The sequence below is a fragment of the Notothenia rossii genome (genome assembly GCF_949606895.1).
Source record: "Notothenia rossii genome assembly, chromosome: 5".
In the NCBI taxonomy this organism is placed as follows: domain Eukaryota; kingdom Metazoa; phylum Chordata; class Actinopteri; order Perciformes; family Nototheniidae; genus Notothenia; species Notothenia rossii.
In genome coordinates, this window is record NC_136903.1 from 56,542,996 (window position 1) to 56,566,160 (window position 23,165).

Sequence of the window (23,165 nt, forward strand, 5' to 3'; positions counted from 1 at the left end):
TCTAGTGGTGCAGTGACGCGTCCTAAAATCTTTTTATAATCTATCGATTAGATTTATGATTCGAAAATTATAAAAGTAGGGTAGACATGTGGATATTATCCGGCTGAACAAAACGTGCATTTATCAAACAGGTTTGTTTTCCATAGACCTTATTTCCAACTATTTTCCAAAACCCTATGGAGAAATCCCATTGCTTTTTTGTCGAGGGAACCAGCAGCTTCCTTCCTGGTTTTAGGACGCGTCACTGCACCTCTCAATATGATGCCAATATAAACAAGGTCTTCTGTCGGCTCTGTACATCAATGCCGACCTATGCTGACAAGTAAGTGAAGAGTAGAAAATATAAAAGGTATTGGCTATAGGGAAATGTCCCAGCAGTTTAGGAGAATGAAGGTTCTAATCTAATCTAATACATAGCCATTACATGTCTAATTCCTGATAATGACAGGAAGACAGAAAGCGCATTATACAAATAATAATAATACTACTCATAATAATAGCAGACATTTTTGAACAATGACCACAATATCTATATTTTCATAAACCAAATATGAACAATTGAGGAAAATGAGGAAGAACTGATGATTCAAATGTTGTTGTGCAAGTAGTAATGTAGTTAGTGCATAAATTACTATTGCAACAAATGTGTTAATTTTCTTCATTATTAGTCGATTTTTTTAATGCAGACATATGTTGCAGAGACTACTAGAATTATCATACTGGCGTGACTGTAAACATCAAGGGGTTAAATAATTTATTTTTATTTTTTTAGAGGACATTTCAGAATATCGCGATATATATAGTATATTGCGATATAGTCAGTAAATATCGCGATATCATTTAGAGACCATATCGCCCAGCCCTACACACACACACACACACACACACACACACACACACACACACACACACACACACACACACACACACACACACACACACACACACACACACACACACACACACACACACACACACACACACACACACACACACACACACACACACACACACACACACACACACACACACACACACACAAGTCATGATAATCCCTTCTGGCTCACAATTTGTATTCTTCCTCAAAATTGAGCACTGCGTCATGGAGGGCAATAACTTTAGGGGACATTACATTGACATTACATTGACATGCATTTCCTGGAGACTTATCCTAACCTTAACCATAACCAACACATGCCTAACCCTTACCCTAACCCGAACCAAATCTTCACCCTAAAAGTAATGATTCCCCTCATGGGGACCTCCTTTATGTCCCCATAAGGGAGGCAAATCCCCACACGTGACTGTGTAAACAGATGTAGGTTCCCACAAGGATAGTAATGCTAGGTCACACACACACACACACATAATGGTGCAGTTATGACATATTTTGTCAGTCAACTCAGAAGCATCTTCGTGGTTCCATTGACCAAAAGCCATTTCGTTTTTTCCATTGGCTTTTGGAATATTGCAGAAAATGACATTGTTGGCAAACCCATGTGAATGATACTTTCACGTTTTGTTCAGCAGAATAATCTCCACATATTAACACCACTTTTATGACTTTTTAAACATAAATGTGATCGCCAGCAGAAGAAAGCTAACGTTATGCTACAGAAACAAACTACACGTACCAGCTTCAGACCTTCACCAGTGGGGTCTTACTGGCCAATTTATGTCATTGCACTTCTTATTTTGAGCATGTAACCACATTTATTTCCAAGAAAAGCATTGTCTTTGAGACAATGGCATATGGAAGTTGTAAAAATTCTAACTCATTTTCGGGTAAGGTCTCATTTCTGCACGACTTTATTGAGATAGAACCAACATCCTCACTCTCTTAACTTGCTATTCTTAAAATCTGTGTGCCAAGAGATTCATTTGTGTGTGGGCGAGCTAGCGCTATATTTGCATGTTTTAGCATCCCAACTACCATCTTAATAAATGTGTTTTATGCATGTATCTACGTGTGTGTGATTAAGTGTATAAGTAAATGCTTATAAGTGGGTGGAGCGAGTGTGTGTGTGGTTGTGTATCTGCGTACATCAGTGAGTGTGTAGCTGGGCATCCCTGTGAGAGATTTTCTTAAGGCTCCAAAACAAGAAAAAAAAGATGGAGTGGAAGAGAGGCAGAGGGAGAAAACATAAGCAGTCAGGAAAATGAGTCATGTCAGCTTGCTCCTCGAGACACACACAACACACACACACACGCACACACACACACTCAAAAAGACTCGAGACACTTGAGATCACATTTACTGTTCCACATGGTCAGTTTTCCTCATCTTGTCTCTGTGTCTCCTTTCCTTTCCTCTTTCTAGCTCTTCTTCTCCCTCTTTTCCCTTCTTCTCTCACTCTCTCATTCTGTGGGTTTCAAGTGCAAATGAATCCACACTCCGAGGATTATGGGTAAGTACTTTGAAGTGGCAAATAATGGCCTCCCGTGGCTTGATGCATGAAACACACATTCACCCAGACACATCAGAGATAACACATTCAGGGGTTTGCACACACACACACATGTGCACTTTGACACATGACATAACACACTCTAACACGTAGCCTGTTAAGAAAACCTTTGCGTATAAATGTCTAGACAAAGAAGATCTATGCAAACACACGCACACGCTCGCCCGGTCACCCAGGGAATGAAATACAGACGTTTTGTCATTCTTCGTGGCAACTGATATAACACAGGACACATTGTTAAGAAGGCTTTTAAGTAACACCTTTTCAATATTAAAGAGGCCCTTTTAATGCTGTTTGGAGTTTTCTCTTTCCTTTGTTGTGTTTATACTTTAGGTTTTTGTGCATACGTCGGCAAAGGCTAAAATATGTTCCCTCCAGATGGAGTTTCTCACACACACTCCCCCCCTGCCTGAAACGCCTCCATTGTACTCCTTTGTTTACTTCCGGAACATGGTGACATCACAATGAAACATTTGTGCTCCTATTGGCTAAAGCTCCATCACATTGTACATGATAGGCTAAGGGGCGGGACATATCTAAGTGGTTGCCCATTCACAACAGAGCCGGCCAGCTAAACAATCAGAGCAGACTGGGCTTCTATTTGCTTGCGTTCCAACAAATTGTACGAAAAACTATTCAAACAACTTGTACAGCAGGGGGCTGTGGCGCAGTGGTTAGTGCTTTGGTGTTCGGATCAGGGGAGCACAGGTTCCAACCCCACTGCAGTCAGCATGTGGTTGTGTCCCTGAGACACTTCACCCCAAGTTGCTCCTGTGGGGATTGCCCACAGTAATGAGTATGTAAGTCGCTTTGGATAAAAGCGTCTAACAAGTAATATGTAATATAATGTAATGTAATGCTGGGTAAAATGGGTACCCAAATAGCAAAACATTCAGGGACAATGAAAGATAAATCATTTGCCATAAATGGCAAAAAAAGATAAATAATAACCTCAAAAATAAATATTTTTATGTTCAATTGCTAATATAGCAACATACAGTAGGACAGCATTAATAACACCATTGCATATCATTTGGCTTACTCAGAAATAAAATAAGGCCAGCATCTCACAATTAAGGGAAATAATTGTTCATTGCAAATTCATTTTCTTTTTTTTCGACAGGTATTTTGGTGCAACAGCATTACATTACATTGCATTTAGCTGACGCTTTTATCCAAAGCGACTTACAGTAAGTACATTCGACCAGGAAGATACAACCTTGAAGAAAACAGAATCATATAAGTACATCAGGTTTCATAGAGCAAAACAGCATTGTGGGATTTGGATAAAAAGGTCAGCAATATGAAAATGTGTTGAAAAAGAACAGGGCCTTATGGAAATCCAGGCTGGATTTGCACTTATTTATAGTTTAATTTATTGTGGTTTAACGATAATGACCTTGTTTTATTATTTGTTATGAATATTAAATCTGTCTCTCTCCATACAGTTGTAAACCCTTCTGTCTCTCTGCAGCATTTCACTGCACATGAATGTGGATCTCCCTCTTCTCCAGCTCCTTTTACTCCCTCTGTTTATTCCTCTCTGAGTCTATACCCCCCCTGCTGTGCATCTCATCCTATCACTGTAACAGCACTCTGCCCTGCAGGACGCACATGAGGGCAGATGGAAACCAAAAACCGTCTGACAAGAAACAGAAAAGAAATAACCATTAGTAAGATAAAAGACAGGAAAAAGACAGAAGAAGAAGACATTTGAAATTGGTTAGTTCAAACAAAAAAAATACAAAAGGATGGAAAAGGACAATAAACCTTATTTACGAAATGACAGACCACCTCCTACTGATTTAAAGGTCCCTTGATATTTTTATTGGTGACACTAACTGCAGGAGAAGGGTGAAACATTGACATGTCCCTACATGTGGTGAGATGGAGGGAGAAGAGAGGGAGGGGGGGGGGGGGGGAGTGCAAATCAGCAGGTTTCCTGGAATCGCACAAGTCAAGCGAGTTTGAAATGCAAATGAATCCAAAATCTGCTTTCTGCTCTTCCTCCGTGGAATCACAGCGCTCTGCCAGCCTCTACCTGTCACTCTCTCATAACTCACTCTCTCACAATCATAACTCACTCTCTCATAATCATAACTCACATATCTCATCACTCACTCCTCTTATAACTCACTCTCTCATAATCATAACTCACTCCTCTCATAACTCACTCTCTCAAAACTCACTCATTTCATAACTCACTCTCTCATAATCATAACTCACTCCTCTCATAACTCACTCTCTCATAATCATAACTCACTCCTCTCATAACTCACTCTCTCAAAACTCACTCATTTAATAACTCACTCTCTCATAATCATAACTCACTCCTCTCATAACTCACTCTCTCAAGACTCACTCCTATCATAACTCACTCTCTCATAAGTATAACTCTCTCCTCTCATAACTCACTCTCTCATAACCATAACTCACTCCTCTCATAACTCACTCTCATAACTCACTCTCTCATAACCATAACTCACTCTCTCAAAAGTCACTCCTCTCATAACTCACTCTCTCATAATCATAACTCACTCCTCTCATAACTCACTCTCTCATAATCATAACTCACTCTCTCATAATGATAACTCACTCCTCTCATAATCATAACTCACTCCTCTCATAACTCACTCTCTCATAATCATAACTCACTCCTCTCATAACTCACTCCTCTCGTAAATCACTCTTTGCTAATCATAACTCACTCCTCTCATAACTCACTCTCTCATAACTCACTCTCTCATAATCATAACTCACTCCTCTCATAACTCACTCTCTCAAAACTCACTCCTCTCATAACTCACTCTCTCATAATCATAACTCACTCCTCTCATAACTCACTCTCTCCTAATCATAACTCACCCTCGTAATCATAACTCACTCCTCTCATAACTCACTCTCTCATAACTCACTCTCTCATAACTCACTCCTCATTTCCCACTCAGCTCTCCCTCTGTTGTACTGCCTTTCCCTTTCTCTTCTTTCTCTGGATCCTGGCTGCCGAACACAGATTACACACTCAGAAAGAGCAGGTGTTACTCAGTCTCTCTTATTAAGGTGGATGTTCTCCACAGAGAGCTATACTTACTGAAAATAACCAAAAACAATTATAATCTGTAGCACCTTTAGGTCCAGTTTACAGGCACAGTGGTTACATAAATTGCAAACAGTGCATTACCTGCATTACTGCTTTAATCTGCAGAGCACCCTTTGATGTTTCAATATACTGTACATATTGTTTCCCGAAAATTCGTCATATTTAAATGTTATCACCGCTGTAAAGTGTCTTTGAGCACCTGAAAAAGTGCTTAAAAATCAAATGTATTATTATTATATTTGTATTGTACTGTGTTTGTTTATATTTATATTTTTGTGAATATATTTATTTATTTTCAATGCTACAATATTTGTAACCCTTTAACTAACAGACCAAGGAAAAATCTATGGAAAAATTATTTGTTTGCATTTTTTTATCAAATGGGACACAAATGACCACAAGCAATTTTGTTTTTGACTGACCACACAGTTTTGTTTTTATGAGCCTCTACCAACTGGTCGAGCTGGCCTTTTATGGTAAAAGTGCATCTTCAACAATCATCATACAGTACAGTATGTGTATGCATCAAACTCAAATAAAACACAAATTCAAATACATGTTTTCTTTTATAGAAAATTAGCAATATATACAACCAGATATATTCATAAAACATAATAAATTATGATTGTAAAAAAAAAAAAAAAGTTAAGTGTTTTACATAATAAAAAAAAGACTTGCTCATCTTACTGTATATGCTGAATTGACCAAACAAGAAACCACTGGCCTAACAACAAATATCTATATCCTGTGTTGGCCTAACTTGCTCATCTGTGTGCAACTTTGGGCTGAATGCCATGCATGAAAGCTGCTATATAAATTATTATTGCTCTTTCACTCTGAGACTCATAAGGCAGTATTAGATTTAGTAATATTACCATGAATCTAGCTATTTACCATATTTTATTGGAAAACATCTCTGAAACTCTGAAAATAATTACACCCTTATTAAAACTTTTTTTGTTGATCAAGTTATCTAATTATGTTCAGTCAGTGCTCTGAAACTGAAATATGTCAAAAATGATATGGTTAACTTACAAATAGATTGGCGAAGTCCCTCCCCTTCCGGTGCACCTCCATGGGAGGTCCTTATTTAGAAAAAAAATATTTATTGAAGTCAATGGAGAGAGAAAGATTAGCTTTCGATCCCGTTTGAATTGTGCCACGAATTACACATATGATGTTTGTCAATTTAAAAAATAATTTGCAAGTCAAACAAAAAAAAAAAGTGTCGTAAAACTGTGAAGTAACACATTTGTTTTTTTTGCATTATTTATTTTCATATTTCACTTTTATACATATTTTGATATTTGAATACTTGTTTTTTTCAGTTCCAGTTATTACGTTTTCAGATTCAAAACAATTATTTTTTCAGTTTCCAATCTTTTTTTTTCAGGTTTCAATCTTTTTTTCGCCTTCAGATCGTTTTTCACTTTCAGATCTTTTTTTTTCACTTTCAGACTTTTGACCCTGATATTGCTTCAGGGGGCGGGGCTTACCAAAGAGTAGTTTGGCATCCTGAGTGACAGGCCTCCCTCTGTCATGATGCCTTCATGGATGTTAGGTAGCGCAAGAAATACAACTACACACTTTCTATACACAATACTCCCGTGATTGGTGGTAAACAAAACTGATACCAGCATCAAAGTTCCGTTAAGGGAGCTGTTGAGCATCGTAGTTGGCAACAATCAAGGTATAAGAGCAATAAACTGTGCTAGAATCTGAAATCACGTATCCGCAATCAAGCGTTGTCCTTCCCCACTTCCACGTAGCTCCATGAACGCAGCATAGTATTGGCTTGGTTTTTGCGATCAGAATCAGAATACCTTTATTAGTCCAACAGGGGATACATTTACATTGTTACAGCAGTAACAGTAAGTAATGTTACCTAAAGCATGCATACAAAAAGTATTAAAGATTAAAAAAAGAAATTATATAGCCTATATTTTTGAAGTTACACATTTTACATAATACACACCCTGTGACAGTTCTGCGGATTTAGCAACCAGGTATATATTGCACAGTTTTTAAAAGGCATATATATATTGCACATATTGCAAATATTGCACATAGTTGGTATTTATCAACAAGAGGTGTTATAGTCTGTGTTGTTTTGTGCGGGGTCTACTAGGGGCTGTGCTGGTTGTATAGTCTAACCGCTGCAGGAAGGAAGGACCTGCGGTATCTCTCTGTGAGACAGCGGGGGATGGCGTCAGGTCCACCAGAACAACCTGCTGGCTCGTTGCGGATACGTAATTGCACATCCTAACACAGTTTATTTGTACTTGATTGTTGCCAACTACGATGCTCAACAGCTCGCTTAACGGAACTTTGATGCTGGTCTCAGTTTTCTAACATCCATAAAGGCAACATGATACAGGGAGGCCTGTCACTCAGGATGCCAAACTACTCTTTGGTAAGCCCCGCCCCCCCCAAGCAATATCAGGGCCAAAAGTTTGAAAGCGAAAAAAAAAGATCTGAAAGTGAAAAACGATCTGAAGGTGAAAAGCAATCTGAAACCTGAAAAAATAAGATTTGGAACTGAAAAAATAATTGTTTTGAATCTGAAAACGAAAAATCTCTGCTGAAAAAAATAAGGATTCAAATATCAAAATATGTATAAAAGTGAAATCTGAAAATAAATATATTATTCCAAAAAATTGCTGAACTGAGTCAAAATAATATTCAACCTGAAACATTTTTTCAAATACTTTTTTTTATTTTGAATACATCATTGTATTTTTCAAAGTTCAGGATAAAAACTTGAACTTTCAAATAAATTGTATTTTTTTGAATGATCAAAACTTATGACCCTAGGTGTTCTCCAATAAGGGGCCGGGGGAAACAAAGTTAGTGATTACTGGTTCCATGTTGATTTAATTCAGTGGTTCTCAAACTTTTTCTGTCAGGCCCCCCCTTTGGAGAAAAAAAAAAGTCGGGCCCCCCCCAAAACGAATAATCAGGCTCAGTGGCGGCGCCAGAGATTTATTTTGGGGGTGCTGTGGGGTAGCTTGACGTTTCATAGAGTTGCTCAAACATTTAGGGTTTCCCATTAATGTACCGGTCGCTACAGTGGAATTTTCTACTGCAACAATCCCCACGCAAATACACAACGTACCCGCGACTGTTACAATGAAGGCTCAATATTCAGCTCACGGCATATAGGTGTAAGCAGGGATAAAGTGCTATTTTTATAGGTGATGTGTGGACGTCACATAGGGGGGTCGGGGGGCAAGCTTCCCTGGGAAGATTTATTTTTAAATATTGAAGTTAAAAGCATCAATCTGGTGCACTTTGAGAGCGAAAGGAAGAGATCTATGGATACATCTCTCAACACCCATATGAAACAGAAATGTAAACAGATTTACTTTTTCTTGATGGATATTTTACAAATCACCCTTTTAAACGTTATTCTTGTTTTACTGTCATATAGTATTTCATACCTGTTTTTCATTTATTCTCTTATTTTTTTATAACTATAATGATCATATAAACGTGTGCCTCGGAAATAATTATTTACATTAATGGTGACCAAAACATTTGAGACCCACTGAGATAACACTGAGAGTCCTTTAGCTCTCAGTCTGACAGGAGAGGACTCTCCTCCACTTTGTTGTTGAAAAAACTCCTTATATCCGTTAGCGTAGCTCGCTAGCACCAGAAGCTAACAACAACGATCTCCAGTACCGGTGCGCTCTCTCTCTCTCACGCGCACACAAAATGGCTCGTTCCACACACACACACAGAGCCGAGCTTTAATGAAACAGAGACCCAGACGTAATAGTACTGTACTGCATCATATTATTTTCGAATCAATAATTTTTCAAATTATGATTTTTTTTTTTTTTTTTAATTTTTTTTTTTTTTTTTTTATAACCATTTTTCCTCCTGGTCTCTCGCGCCCCCCCTGGCATGCCTCTGCGCCCACCAGGGGGGGCGCGCCCCCCACTTTGAGAACCACTGATTTAATTCAATACAAATTGTTGGGGGGACCTGAAAGGCTATTACCGTACTGGTTACTTTGCAGCCCGGACATTTCCCCCAAAACATATTTAGACGCTATCGCAACACAGAAGTACCGCGGGAACCCTGAGGAGACTAAATACGAACATTATATGCAGACACAGAAGTGGTTCAGAAACACAGAAATATTAGAAAACAGACCATTAAGGCAAAACATCTAGTTTGATGGATACTGTCAAAACTACAATAATGTGTGTGTGTGTGTGTGTGTGTGTGTGTGTGTGTGTGTGTGTGTGTGTGTGTGTGTGTGTGTGTGTGTGTGTGTGTGCGTGCGTGTGTGCGTGCGTGCGTGTGTGTGTGTGTGTGTTTATTTAGCACGGGCACATAGTATCTGTCCCCGGCTGTTTGAAGAGCAAGCATGGGAAACAAAAGACAGTGTTTACCTCTTTGCATCCAGCTAGTCACACACACAGTTACAATCACACTCCCTGTCATTGACATAATTAATAGATAGTTTAGCTTCTCACCATCATTTGCTGTGGCCCACTGATGTTAACGATCGTAACTGAAAGGCTGCCTTTCAAACGTAAACATTCAGCCACGTGACTCGCAAACTATCGCGAGAGTTTTACACAAGACGGATCCTTTCTAGCCATAACCGTGCACCGGGCGCTGACATTGGCGCCCGGTGATCATCAGATTTGACGACGCTGATTGCATACATGCCAACCTTTCCAAATCCAAAAGAGGTAGGTTTGAGCGCAGCAAATGTGCACGCCCAAATGAGGTAATCAGAAGAAATGGAACCCCAGTAATTACATGTATAAACCATGTTTTTAACATATATTGCATCATTTTAAGCATTTTTCAGAAAAAGTGGTAGTTTGGTAAACAGTGACATCAACGACATGTCTGGTCTGTAAAATGCCCGAAAAGTAAAAGAATGGGAGATAAATATCCCAAACTCTCCACATTTAATTATATTTGTAATGTGTTTCTGGTCCTCTTTCAGTTGAGACAGTGTAGATGAAGGATGTGTCAGGATGTAGAACTCTTGTGTGAACATTGGATAAAGCCAGGTTCATATTCTTGTTTCATGTTGAGGACATATTAGAGTCAAAGGTTTGCACGGAGCGAAATATCTTTGTGTTGCGCCATAAATCAGAAAATACTGCATTAAAAAAGTAATTTCCTGCATTTTTCTACTGATAAAGTGTGATATACACACTTTCAGATTGCTGGAGTTCACTAAATAGAGACATTAACGACATGTTTGGTGTTGAGAATGTCAGAAAAAGTGAAAGAATGGGAGATAAATATCCTAAAATCTCAAAATTGCATTATATTTGTTGTGTGTTTGTGGTCCTCTTTCAGTTGAGACACTGTAGGTGAAGGATGCTTCAGGAAAAGACCAAACACTGGATGTCTTTGAGTCGCCAACATGTGTTTTCGAGACACTGATATTAACGGGGAAATCCTGCAGTACTCAAATGCCTCGTCTGTGTTCCCTTTATTTGGGAGTAATTACCCATCAGCCCCGGGGGTGCAGAGGAAAGGCAATAGGCTTGTTTGAGACAAGCGAGACCTGCGCAATTTCGATCCACCTCTTGCTCGTGCGTTGCATGATGGTTAGTCATTTTGTCCGACTTGCTCTGGAGGCTCGCTCACATGAGACGTTGAAATCTCGCGGGACAAAGACGCCCGCAGCCTTGAGAACGAGGCGCGGTGAGGCGCCGCAGTTCCTCTCCACGGGCTGCGGAAGCGAAATGCTTGATGGGAAACGACTCGCTGGTATCTCGAGCTGAACGCTCATTGGTGGTTTTTACCCCGTGCTGCTGATGAAGCTCTCCATTGGCTCGGCAAAAGTTTATTGTTGTTTTGTGTCAGTTTTACGTCACCACTTCCATTCACATTTTTCATCATTGTTCCACAATGTTTATCATCTTGAAATTAATATCTATATATGTTATACTATACTTGCACTGCTTACCGTTTTCATACTTTATATATCTTAGCATATTCATACACACTGTTCATACTGCTCACAGGCTGCTGTGTATATCTAGTATATTCATACCCCTCACTGTTTATTCATCATTCAATTCAATTCTATATTTTATCCTATAGATTGTGTACATTACTTTTCACTTTACTGCTTGTTGCACTCCTGGTTGGAAGCTAAACTGCATTTCGTTGTCTCAGTAGCTGTAATATGTGCAATAACAATAAAGTTGAATCTAATCTTGAGCAGGAACAAATGTATTTACTTAGTACATATCTGACATTAACGATTAAACACATGTGTGCATTCTTTATAAATGCAAACCGAGTCAAGCCGACTCCGGAGGTGGCGGTATGCACCTTAAAGTGGTTTGCAATCCGCCAAAAAACCGAGCGAAGAAGAAGAAGAAGGTGAAGAAGAAGAAGAAGAAGAAGAAGCCGACTCGGAGCTGTCCGACTTCAGGCGAGCTTTTTGAGACCTCCCCCGGCTGTGATCGGCTATTCTCGTCTACTTTCGAGGCGAGCCGCAACGCGTCTCAAACAAGCCTAGTGTTGCCCCCGGTCTGCACGTTGTTTCTTTTTCAGAAACACAGAGGACTGTTTGTATGATGCGATCTCAGACACGCTGCAAACGGTGTCCACCAAAAGTCGAGTCCAGTGTCTATGTAGTGTCATTTTTATTTGTTATAGTTTGGGAAGATTTAAAATCGGTAGGGAAAGCCAGCTAAGTCGGTTGGCGGTAGAAATATGTCAAAAGCGGTAGACTACCGCCCAAATCGGTAGGGTTGGCAGGTATGTGATTGGCTGAAATTATGTTTCGGAGCCATAGTTTACAGATAGCAACAGTCAGCTGCTAGTGGCTGCTGCTGCACTGGTTGAGGGCTCCTCTCTTAGCGCCCAGATGAAAGAGGGTAATGATACACGGGCAAGGCCAGGCAGGAAACATGTGACTTATCAGTAACTTTAGACATCGTAACACCATTTTAACCTCTTAAGTACGAGGGTCCCCCCAGTGGACCCCCCCCCCACCATTTTTTTACGAGACTATGTCTCAGGGCTTCTTAACATTTATGAAACTATTGATGTTCCATACCCTTTTAACGATAAGAAACTCAGCTAACTAACAATATGAACCATTTTTAGCTAAAAGAAACACAAGAGTAATAACAAGCCTTTGAATTAGCATGGAGCGAAAATATGCTAACTAATGCTAACGGACTTTTGCACAGCACTCACGGTAGCAATGCGCTTATTACTTATCGTCACTGCACAAACAAGATATCTGATTAAAGCTGAGACTCCACAGACTCCACACATGTAATGTCATCACTGTGGGACCCCGAATTGTGGAGCTATCAGCCAGAAAAGAGAAAGTAAACAACATCCGGTTTAAAAAATATTACAATAATTACGTCTTACCTTTTTTGATTTGTGATCAAAAGTTGTGTTCACCGGAATAAAAACACCGCTCAAGGTTAATCCAATGTCTTTGTGTCACGTAGAATTTTTTACTGATAATCCACCATCATATTTATGGCAATATACTGGGTATAAAGTTTTGCCGTCCAGGCTTGTACTTTCAGATGTGCTTTGTTTGCTTCTCTATTATATAGTTCTATGGTAATGTTTACGTGGATTTGGGAACTGCCCCTCGATTCTATTGGATATGTTGGTTAAGAAAAAGGTGTAAATCACCCAAATCGACCAATGGGTTCCAGAGATATGGTCCTGCGTATAGTATGAAGAATGCCAGCCGGCGTAAGCACTTTAAGCAGCAGACTTTACTTATTGTTTACTACGTAAGGAAGCAGGAATTGCAGGACCCAGAGCGCACGGAGCACAGAGCGGACAGCAGATAACGGAATTGCAGTTTTATTGCTTATAGATTATCAGAAAATTTAAAAGGGGACACAGCCACATTGGATATTAACCTATGGATTAACTACATCATCGTTGTTATCGTTTTAATGCCATTGAATAACAGTTTAGACCAGACAAAGACAAAGGTAAACCACGTGAGCATTGTGTAGCTACCTAGCGCCACTTCTTTTGATTTACGTTTTTGTTGATAGCGTTGCAAGTGTGTATCTTTCAGTGTTGAGGTGGGCACCATTAGATTCTGTTTCTTTATGATCATAAACGATGTGTTGGATGTGCAGCTGGGATAAGTAATAAGGGAGCTAGGAGTGATTTCCGGTGCATAATAGGTTAGCATTTTTCGCTCGGGGCTAATCCAGAGGCTCACTGTTAGCATTGTGGGGCCTAAGAGGATAACAGAGTATGTTTTTTTAATTTTTAATTTTTTCACAACAGTTGTATTTGGATGGAATGAATGCCTATAGTGATAATTCAAAGTAATACAATTTATTTTACAGTGAAAAAGGTCAAATGGAACCGATGGTTCCCAAATTATCCAGAGGTGAGTCCGCCTGGACTTTATTTTTCTAAACCTCTCTAAAAAGGTCAAATTTCACTTGTTTTGCATCAATCTTGATACAGGGTACTTATTATATGTTATAGTTTGGATTCCTAAAGCTTTTAGTCTACTAACCCATCATTCAAGGGTGGTTTTCACTATAAGTAATGGGTTTTTATTTTGGCGGACATTATAATTTACATGTTTTTACTATGTTCCATCTGAATTTACTTTAAAACAAAAACATCTAGATTGATTCTGACAATTCTACATCTAACTCACAGATGTAACCTTGCTTTGAGAGAAAAGATTATTAATTTACCCCTTTTTTGAAGTGAAGATATAGTCTTTGCTGTGTTAGTGGCATTTTGGAGCCTGAAACCTGAAAAACAGGCTCAGTGCTTAAGAGGTTAAACGAGATTTTATTGTAGATTATACATTTTACTGATACCAATTACATAATATTTACCTTGTTCATTTAAAATTAAAAAAAAATGTTTTTTAATTTTAATTTGTAATGTGGGAAGAGGTGGGGCGGCGCCCCTATGGGCCGGCCGCCACTGATTGTGACATCACTTACTCTGGGATTTGTAGTCTTTCTAGTTGCGTATTTTTCATAGTCTTATATTTCAACAGTTTTACGACAAACTGTGACTTTTTTTACATGGAAATTCTTTTTTAAGATTGACAAACATCATATGTGTAATTCATGGCACAATTCAAACGGGATCGAAAGATAAGTTTTCTCTCTCCATTGACTTCAATACATTATTTTTCTGAAATAAGGTCCCATGGACTGGAAGTAGATGCGTGACTTTGCCACTCTATTAGACCAAAAATAGTGATTTCGTCAGCAGTGATTTTTTGCATGCCAACTTTCTCAGTGGAAGCTAGCTGAAGGGCATTCTGTTTGAACCACAGTGACATTTAGAGGTTGTTTTGTGCATAACATGTCAACCAAATGGTAGAGCTGGTTGAATCAGGTAGAGTTAAACTTTATACAAAAAAATTCAACAAGATATCAAGACTCAATAGTCCTATTTTTTTCTCCTTTTCTTTCAATTTAATTCCTCTTAATTCCATCCTCAAATTCATTGTATGTGTGAAACTTCTTGCCAATAAACCTGATCCTGAAAAAACAAGAACTTTGTATATTAAAGATACATTTCCACTGACATTTAAGTCAGAGTATGAGGGCAAAATATGTCTTCAGATTACCTTACAATCATAGTGACTAAAGACTAAAAAGTGTGCGGGCTGCCGTATAGAGCTGTGCAGTGAAGACATATTTGTGTAGGCCATCCCAGAAGTTAGCAATTGCAATGGGCTCCCTCAACAAAAAGCAATGGGATTTTGGATTGTGGCAGAAAATAAGCTTTTCTGGCCAACACACGTTTATGATCGTTAGCAGGAATTGTTAAGCAGGATAATATCGATACATTAACACTACTTTGTGATTTTTGAAGAGTAAATGCAACTGGTAGAAGTTAAAAGCCAGAAGTAGAGTTGGGCATCCCCACGCCAAGCCAAAGTTGGACTTGTGTCAGCGTGATGAAGTTTAATAGATTATTTAGTTACTTGTTGGCAACCGCCATATTTAAGTCACTTAGAAGCTTCTGATATTCACCTGTGGGGTATTTAGTGATGTATTTTATGTCCTAGTACAAAACGTGAAGATCCTTTCAGCTCGTATAATTACAGAAGTTAATTCAGGCATCTTACCACATGTTCATTAAAACATTGACTTTGAGATGAGGGAAGCTGGAAGTGCTAAAATGTCCAGGTTTTACGACACATTCCTGCACCACTCCCTCGCTGACTTAGATCTGGGGGCCCATATGCAAGGCTCTGTCCCCTTGGGGAGGAACCAGATTGAAATCCAGCCTCAGAATATTTCCCCCATGTCATTTCCTTTGTCTCCCTACTTCAACACTGTCACTTCATTAAATAAATGATAAAATAATCTCAAAATCCCTTGACATTTGTAAGCAATTGTGCTAAATGCAAGACTTGAATCAGGCAAATATTCATATGTTTGCATGACATTCGTTAATTATATTTTGCTGTCACTTAATTATACGTTTAATACATTTAAGTCAAGCTAAGGTACATGTGCTGGTAGCTAGTTAGCAGTGTTGTGCTAGTTACTGAAAACCAGTAACTAGTTACCATTACTAGTTACTTCATTTCAAAAGTAACTCAGTTACTTTACTGATTACTTACACCAAAACTAATGCGTTACTGTGAACAGTAACGCATTAGTTACTTTAAAAAAGGGCTCCCATGAATGCCCTTATAGCCTTCATTTCAGTACTGTTATTGCATTGGAGAATAATACAACTTGTTGATCAAGAAATAGCAATAGAAATAGTAGAAATAGCCTGCATGTGTTCTACAACATACCGTGCAATGGCTTTATCAACTTTTCCCTGGCTAGCAGTCCCTCGGTTCAAATCCAGCCGCTGTTGCTGAAGTGGAGGTGGAGTGACGTCGGATGAGTCTGGGTCTGTGGTTTTAGCTACTAGCTTCGTCCCAGCATGTTGTTTCTTCAGATGTTTCAACATATTTGAATTGCTGTTTTGCGCAGTAGATAGGATCTTTGACCCACCAAGACACAACTTACATTTAACTAAAACGTTCTTTTCTTTGTGCTCGACAAAAGTGAAATAGTGAGAATATCTCCAGGCGGAGAAACTCGACTTGAGCTCCGCCGCCGCCATGATAGTATTGTTAGTAAACACAAACACGCCCACAGCGCGTCTCCACATGTGACACAGGAAGTATCTAAGTACATTTACTCAAGTACTGTACTTAAGTACAGTTCTCATCGCTGTTCGCCTCGCTGTTGGCGCCGCTCACCAACGTCTGGGAGCCGAGACTATATAATATACTGCCAAAAATAACGCGTTAGTCCCAACACTGCTAGTTAGTGCTCTTACCTGTGATGCCTCCTCCAAACAGCATTATAACCAGACTGTATCATTACAACTAAGTACCAGTTCTAGATCCTTGACTTTAGACAAACAATTCAAAAGACAAAATCAACTAAATGTATTTGAAGACCAATCTTTATTTGAATGTGCCTCTTAACCTGAGATATTAGTTATACAGTAATAGTATTGACAATCTAAAAAAACTGAGCAACTCAACGGTTAACTTTATATTTCTTATTGTCTAAAGCATTTATTATTTTCATTTTCCCCCTCTCATATTCAGTGTGGACGGATTGAGACAGCGTGGTGTCCAGAGAGCTGCAGAGACTTCAGGGAGAAACCTCCGTGTGATGGACGTCCTGTCTGTTTGTTTGGCCCGGAGAGGACCTGAGGGTCTTTCCTCAGTGAGGAGGACCAGGCCTGATGGAGGAGCCTATGCTGGACACAGCTGATACCACCTGCGCAGGCCTAGTCTGTCACGTTATTTGACTTAATGTGTTTACTTATACATTTAATAGGCTTACACCATCTGTCTATATGTGCTTTTTATTTAAAACATTCGATTAACTTTTGGTTCACATTTCAATAAATTGTATTTGTATTTGCACTCCTTTTGTCCATTATTCTTACTGAAAATGTTAGATTACACATTCACATCTGGCTGAAGATTGGCCCCATTTATTTGTGACGTTGCAAACTCTGCGGTACACGGCACAAGTGATGTGAAGCTCATAAAGCGAGGCAAATAGAAATAATCAGCTGATGGAGTGTAGATGTGGAAATAGGTGCATTCGATCAGCTGACTATGTTTTTCGCCACACTTTATAAGTCTATAACCACACCTTCTCTGAGTTGCAGTGTCACAAACAAATGATGGTCCTGATAGACTACAAAAATATTTGGTGTGCAGATCCTTGTTTTCACAATAAAGTGTAGTTTCTTAGTGAATGTCCTGTACTGGTCTTAAAATCTCATAACATCAGCTTTTAATGTTCCTCTTGGATGTTCTTCTTGACCCTCAGAGAAGGAGAACATTTTGTGTCTTTCAGGCATGTCCTTTCCTAACAAAGATTACAGGAAACATAAAACATATTATTGCAGAACAAGTGTGTTATTTATGAAAGCGGTGTTTGTGTATTTAGGGGCTATAGATATAATTATTTTGTAATTGTAATGTTTTTTTTTTATTTCAACAGTGAGCTACAAAGAAAATCAGATTATGAATGAACAGTATGAAGTTCATCAACATTGAAATATATTTTATTATCAAAATAATATTGAACTGTTATTAAAACTTAGTGCAACTGTAGAAGCTCGCTCTGTTGTCTCACTGAAAGAATAACTTTTACCACGTTCTTTACAGACAATATTGAGAGATAAATAGTAGCAGTGCTCACTATGTGTTAAATAGCTTTGCCTTCAATACATTAAATTAGAAAGCTGACAAAGTCATATTGCTTGTTAACAAACATCTAAATCTAACTTTTGCATGGAAAAACTAGGTGTAGGTGATCTAGTATTTAGTATTGTTTAATGGAATGTATATCAGTGTATTCAAGTCAATACTTCATTTATTTAAACCAATATCTTTCTTGATTCTTTGTACAGTATGAAAAAAGAGTATTTGTACCTGTGCTGAAGTTCACTGCTGTGAGGAGTCCAGTTCTGTCTCTCTCAATCAAAAAGTCTGTTCAAAAAGGCGGAATTCAAGGTAAGAAAATCATATATGGCATTTGCCATTACACATATTTAATTGAATTTTCTGTTAACACTAGAACCGCCAACAGCCTCAGCTCCTACATAGATATCATTTTCAAACCATTTAATTTGTTCCTCTTCATAATTTCCTTATAAACTAAGCAGGACGATTTAAAACTCACTTAATTGGGTTAATTTAGAAATGGCTTCAAAATGTTCAGATTCATTTTACAATAAATCAAGGAATGATGCACTTCTACAAACAAAAAAAACATAATTAAAACATTTAAACAAACTACTAAAAGTAGATTAACTACATTATTCAAAAGTTTCCAGTAACTTCTAATAATAACACAGGGGAAATAAACGAGGCATCTCTTTTCCTCTCTCTCTCCTGACAGCCCGTCAGTATCAGGGTTAGTCAAAATGAATCCCTTGGCGGTTCTAGTGTTCATTTACCCCGTTTTGTCTTCTCTTTGCTTAATCGATTTGAAACCAAGTCTAACGTAGCTTAAACTTAACGTTAGCTTTCTAGCTAACACAACACAGTCACGTAGCCTACCTTTCTCTGTGGGTTTTTTTTGTAGTGACGAAAGAAGTTGGATGTTGTGGTGGTCCTGTCACTGATCTTTATGCTGCAGACCCTGCATACCGCTGTTCTCTTCTTATTAGCGTCATCGATAAAATAATCCTTGAATCCAAACATAAATATTTTTGGAGTAAAGCTAGCCGCTGCCATGTTAACTGACACTCCTGCCGTCTAGTGGGTTGCCAGGTTTGCGTGCATGGCGTTATAATCACGTTTTTCGAAAAAACTAAACGTAATTTCCCACTACAAAAACAAACGCAAATATTTAATTTTAAACAGTCAAGTCCTTCAAGTCATCTGTCTCAAGCTTAAGTCAAGTCTCGAGTCATGAATACCAAGTCAAAGTCAAGTCAAGTCTTTTATCAATGTATAGTCAAGCAAGTCTCAAGTCAAAAAATATGCGACTCGAGTCTGACTAGAGTCAAGTCATGTGACTCGAGTCCCCACCTCTGGTAGCTACTGACCATGCTGCAGCAGTGAGCAGCAGAGGTGGGGAGAGGCGGGGCTATGACTTTATCGTTATCAGGAATTGATCGTATAGGGCGTACACACTGAGCCGTTTCGCCCCCCAGAGCGTTCTGTCCGCAGATCTATCCACCTTGGGACCCGTTATCGTTTTAGGGGTTCGTTTCCACGGTTCCGTTACGGCCTTGTGTGAACGAACGGGCTAAACGAAAGAGAAAAGTAGCGGATACAACCCGTTTCGCAGCACCTTAGAACAGTGTTCCTTATCTTCAGAACCATAGCTGTTTTGTTGAAAACAAACAATCATCCAAAAGTCTTTCCTCACCTCTAAAAGAAAGCAAGGCTGGATCGTGGTTAAAATGCCACAGTGTTATGATTTCTTTTTTTTCAATATTTGTTTATGTCACTACAGAAATATCACATCACTATCAGATGTCTTTGCGTATAAGAAAAACAGTCATTATTTGTCATTTAAAAAGAGTAAAACTGAATTTGTTTTCATTTTGAATTGTAATGGATTGAAAGTATAAAGCGGCATGATTTGTAAGTATAGATTTGCACGGGTAGTAGTACTTAGTTACTCTCCACCTCTGCATTAGTTCTGTCCTGACATGCCCTCTGCTCCCTTTTGTCTTCTTATTTAATCATTCTCTTTCTAAATATTACTCCCCCGTTTGTCTCTCTTCTCCCCCTTTAACTCTTTTGTACCCCGTTCTTGACATAATGAGGCCAGCGTGCCAAAAGTGTGAAACCCTACCTCTTTATTTTCCTGTCTTTTCCTCTTTTGGCTTATTTTTTTTTACATTTTTCTTTCTTCTGTGAATTCATTGTAGTCACTGGCAGCAGTGTAAGGGAGCTGAGAAAGACCAAACAACAGTTTTCTGAAAATGTTTCTTAAAGGGCTTCTTCAAAGTGTCAGTCGGTGCCCTAATCTGCCCAAAGCACCAAACAACCCTGTCACATGTCACTACCTGCGACATTCATCCCAACGTGTAACACAGCCTGTCATTACTCTTGATTAATATCCCGCCCTCATTCCCCCCCTTCTTGCTCTTTTGTATCTTCTGCTCATGTCTTGAAGGCTGTTTTGCCTTTTCTGACCTCTCTTTCATTCATTTCATGTTTCTGACTGTCAACCCTTTGTTCCTCATTCCCTCTTATTTTCTATTTTACTTTCTGATGTCCTCAATGCTCTTCCCCCATAACCTCTATATTCCATGATTAATGTGTTTATTTCTTGGTGTTATTTTTGCTGTCTTTCTTTTTATTATCTGTAGACTACTATATTATTCTCCCTCAGTGTTTCTAGACAGGCATCACAGACAGCATCAGTAAGCAGACAGTGTTGTGGATATACATAAGAAATAAATGCAGCGTCTGTTGTTTGTTCCTGGAGTGAAACCTGAAGCCAGTTCCCCCCCCCCCCCCCCACCCCCCCAAACTCCTCAGTCAATGGCAGCGTGTTCCTGGAAATTGGGAACCACTTTAATTGGGAAATTCTCAAGAGCCTGAGAGCGACCGAAACACAAAGTTTTGTATCAATATGTTGGTGTCATCGGAGGGAAATCTTTAGTCGAATACTTGAGTAAAACAATCTGTTACCTTGTTCTTCTCTACAGGCTTTGATTGGATCATATGCAATTTTGCCCTCATCCAGTCCATTACTTTTTTTTAGCAGTTAGCATTAGCAACTAGGGGTGTAACAACTAATCGACTTAATCGATTAAAATCGATTACCAAATTAGTTGGCAACTAATTCAGTCGTCGATTCGTTGGTGACGTCATCACATGTGTTCTACACCCCGTTAAGCTCCAACGTTATCGCTCTTTTTTATCGGTACAGGAGAGATTTAAAACATATGTCATATGTATTATTGCTACATAAACATTATATCGCAGTCTTAGTGTCGCCAACTCAGTTTCTAATATGCAATATGACTACAAAATACGTCTATAATGTATTTTCGATCTTCCCAATTCAGACGAGAGATCTCTCCCCCGCCTGCTTGCGAGGGGGCGGGGCAGTTTACACACACATGCAGGAGATGGCGGAGAGAACGCGCTCCGAGGTGTGGTTAAACTTTAGCCGTCTCGATGTGGACAATGCTCGTTACCAAAAGTGCAATAACAGTTTATCATATAAAGGCGGTAAAACGAGCAATTTGTCTAAACATTTAGCAAAAGTGCACCACATTCAGACGGAGGAATGCACCGGGTTCCACTGTCTTTCTAGTAGCTCTGTAGCCCCGTCCACGAGTAACGTTTCCACGTCAGGTGTTATGTATGCTAGCAGCAACACACAGAGTTAACTCAGTTATAAAAACATAGGTTAATGATTAGAGGTAACTGAGTTATTTTGTTAAAGTTTCAGCTATTCTGTTTACAGTTCTGTCATCACATTATTTAATATGATTTGTTAAAACATTGTTGTTTCTTTTGATGTGAAATATTATGCATTTAATTAAAAATAAAAAGCAATGTTAGTTTTGTTCACAATTTGTTTAGTTAGTTTACCTTATTTCTTGTCAAAAGAACCGTTAATACTATCGTTAAAAGGACCAGATCGATAAGCAGTATTGATATAAGTAGTAGTACAGTTAAAACCTTAACGATCCGAATAATCGATTAATCGTTTCATTAATCGATAGATTAATCGATTATCAAATTAGTCGTTTGTTGCAGCCCTATTAGCAACAAGTACAGTTTTTCATCCATCAGGAAACATAATTGAGCAAAGCATCTGAAGAAACACCAGGAAACATTTATCTCCATAAAATATGTGTATGTAATATGTAATAAAGATGATCCAGTTTACACTAAAATCAACTTAGTTCCCTAAAGCCTTACATAGGTAAGTATGTTGGTTATATGATTTTTAAATAGTTACATAATGTTAATTCAAATTGATTTCTGTTAAATAAAAAAGTCAATGGTGAAATATTTGGGGCAAAATTGTTCTCATAGACTTCTATACAATCACTCCCCCAATCAGAGGAGTCGCCGCCTGCTGAAAATTGGAGGGTAGTTGCGCTTACATCTTTAGACCCAATGTTGCAGGTTGTGCAGGATTAGTTTATCTGCTTTTTTAATCATCACAAGAGTCCGTTAAGTCAACCCTTCTCTTGCGTTTTGGGTCAAAAGTGACCGAATGACTTTTATTTTAATCATAAATAATGTGTTTTTCATCCAATTGCCTCAATACCTTATGTTATCCTCCACACTAGGCATCTGAATACACTTGATGATCACCACTTGCATTGCATTTTGAGTGATTTATTCAACAGTGAAACACCCTTGACGTTTTCGGTCAGATTTGACCGCCATAGAAAAAAAAATGGGTATGAGTGCATTATGTTCATCATGCAGATGGAAAACATCTATATATATACACACACACACACACACACACACACACACACACACACACACACACACACACACACACACACACACACACACACACACACACACACACTAACACACACACACTAACACACACACACACACACACACACACACACACACACACACACAC

At 38.7% G+C, this 23,165-nt stretch overlaps 2 protein-coding genes and 1 long non-coding RNA gene across 7 annotated transcripts in view; 1 reads left to right on the forward strand and 2 right to left on the reverse strand.

Annotated features, from left to right (window-relative positions):
* The window catches only part of LOC307040641 (glutamate receptor-interacting protein 2-like), a 235,991-nt gene extending 222,920 nt beyond the window's left edge, over positions 1–13,071 (reverse strand). For both annotated transcript variants that reach the window (XM_079683688.1, XM_079683687.1), the window contains exon 1: positions 12,949–13,071. The gene's annotated coding sequence lies outside the window, so the exon portion shown is untranslated. The remainder of the gene's footprint in view (positions 1–12,948) is intronic.
* LOC307040642 (zinc finger BED domain-containing protein 5-like) overlaps positions 1–17,290 on the forward strand; it is a gene marked incomplete at its 5' end in the record, with an annotated part of 121,238 nt that extends 103,948 nt beyond the window's left edge. For 2 of the 4 annotated variants that reach the window (XR_013808554.1, XM_079683692.1), the window contains one exon: positions 17,162–17,288. Of the gene's footprint in view, positions 1–13,435; positions 13,536–17,161 lie in introns of those variants that run through there. The other 2 variants (XR_013808555.1, XM_079683691.1) reach the window with 2 other exon arrangements.
* A 516-nt stretch (positions 17,291–17,806) lies between these two features.
* Positions 17,807–19,887, reverse strand: LOC307040648. Its single transcript, XR_013808557.1, has 3 exons — positions 19,139–19,887; positions 18,509–18,565; positions 17,807–17,939 (listed from the first exon to the last, which is right to left on the reverse strand). It is a non-coding gene; the product is annotated as an uncharacterized lncRNA (long non-coding RNA).
* Positions 19,888–23,165: the final 3,278 nt, after the last annotated feature.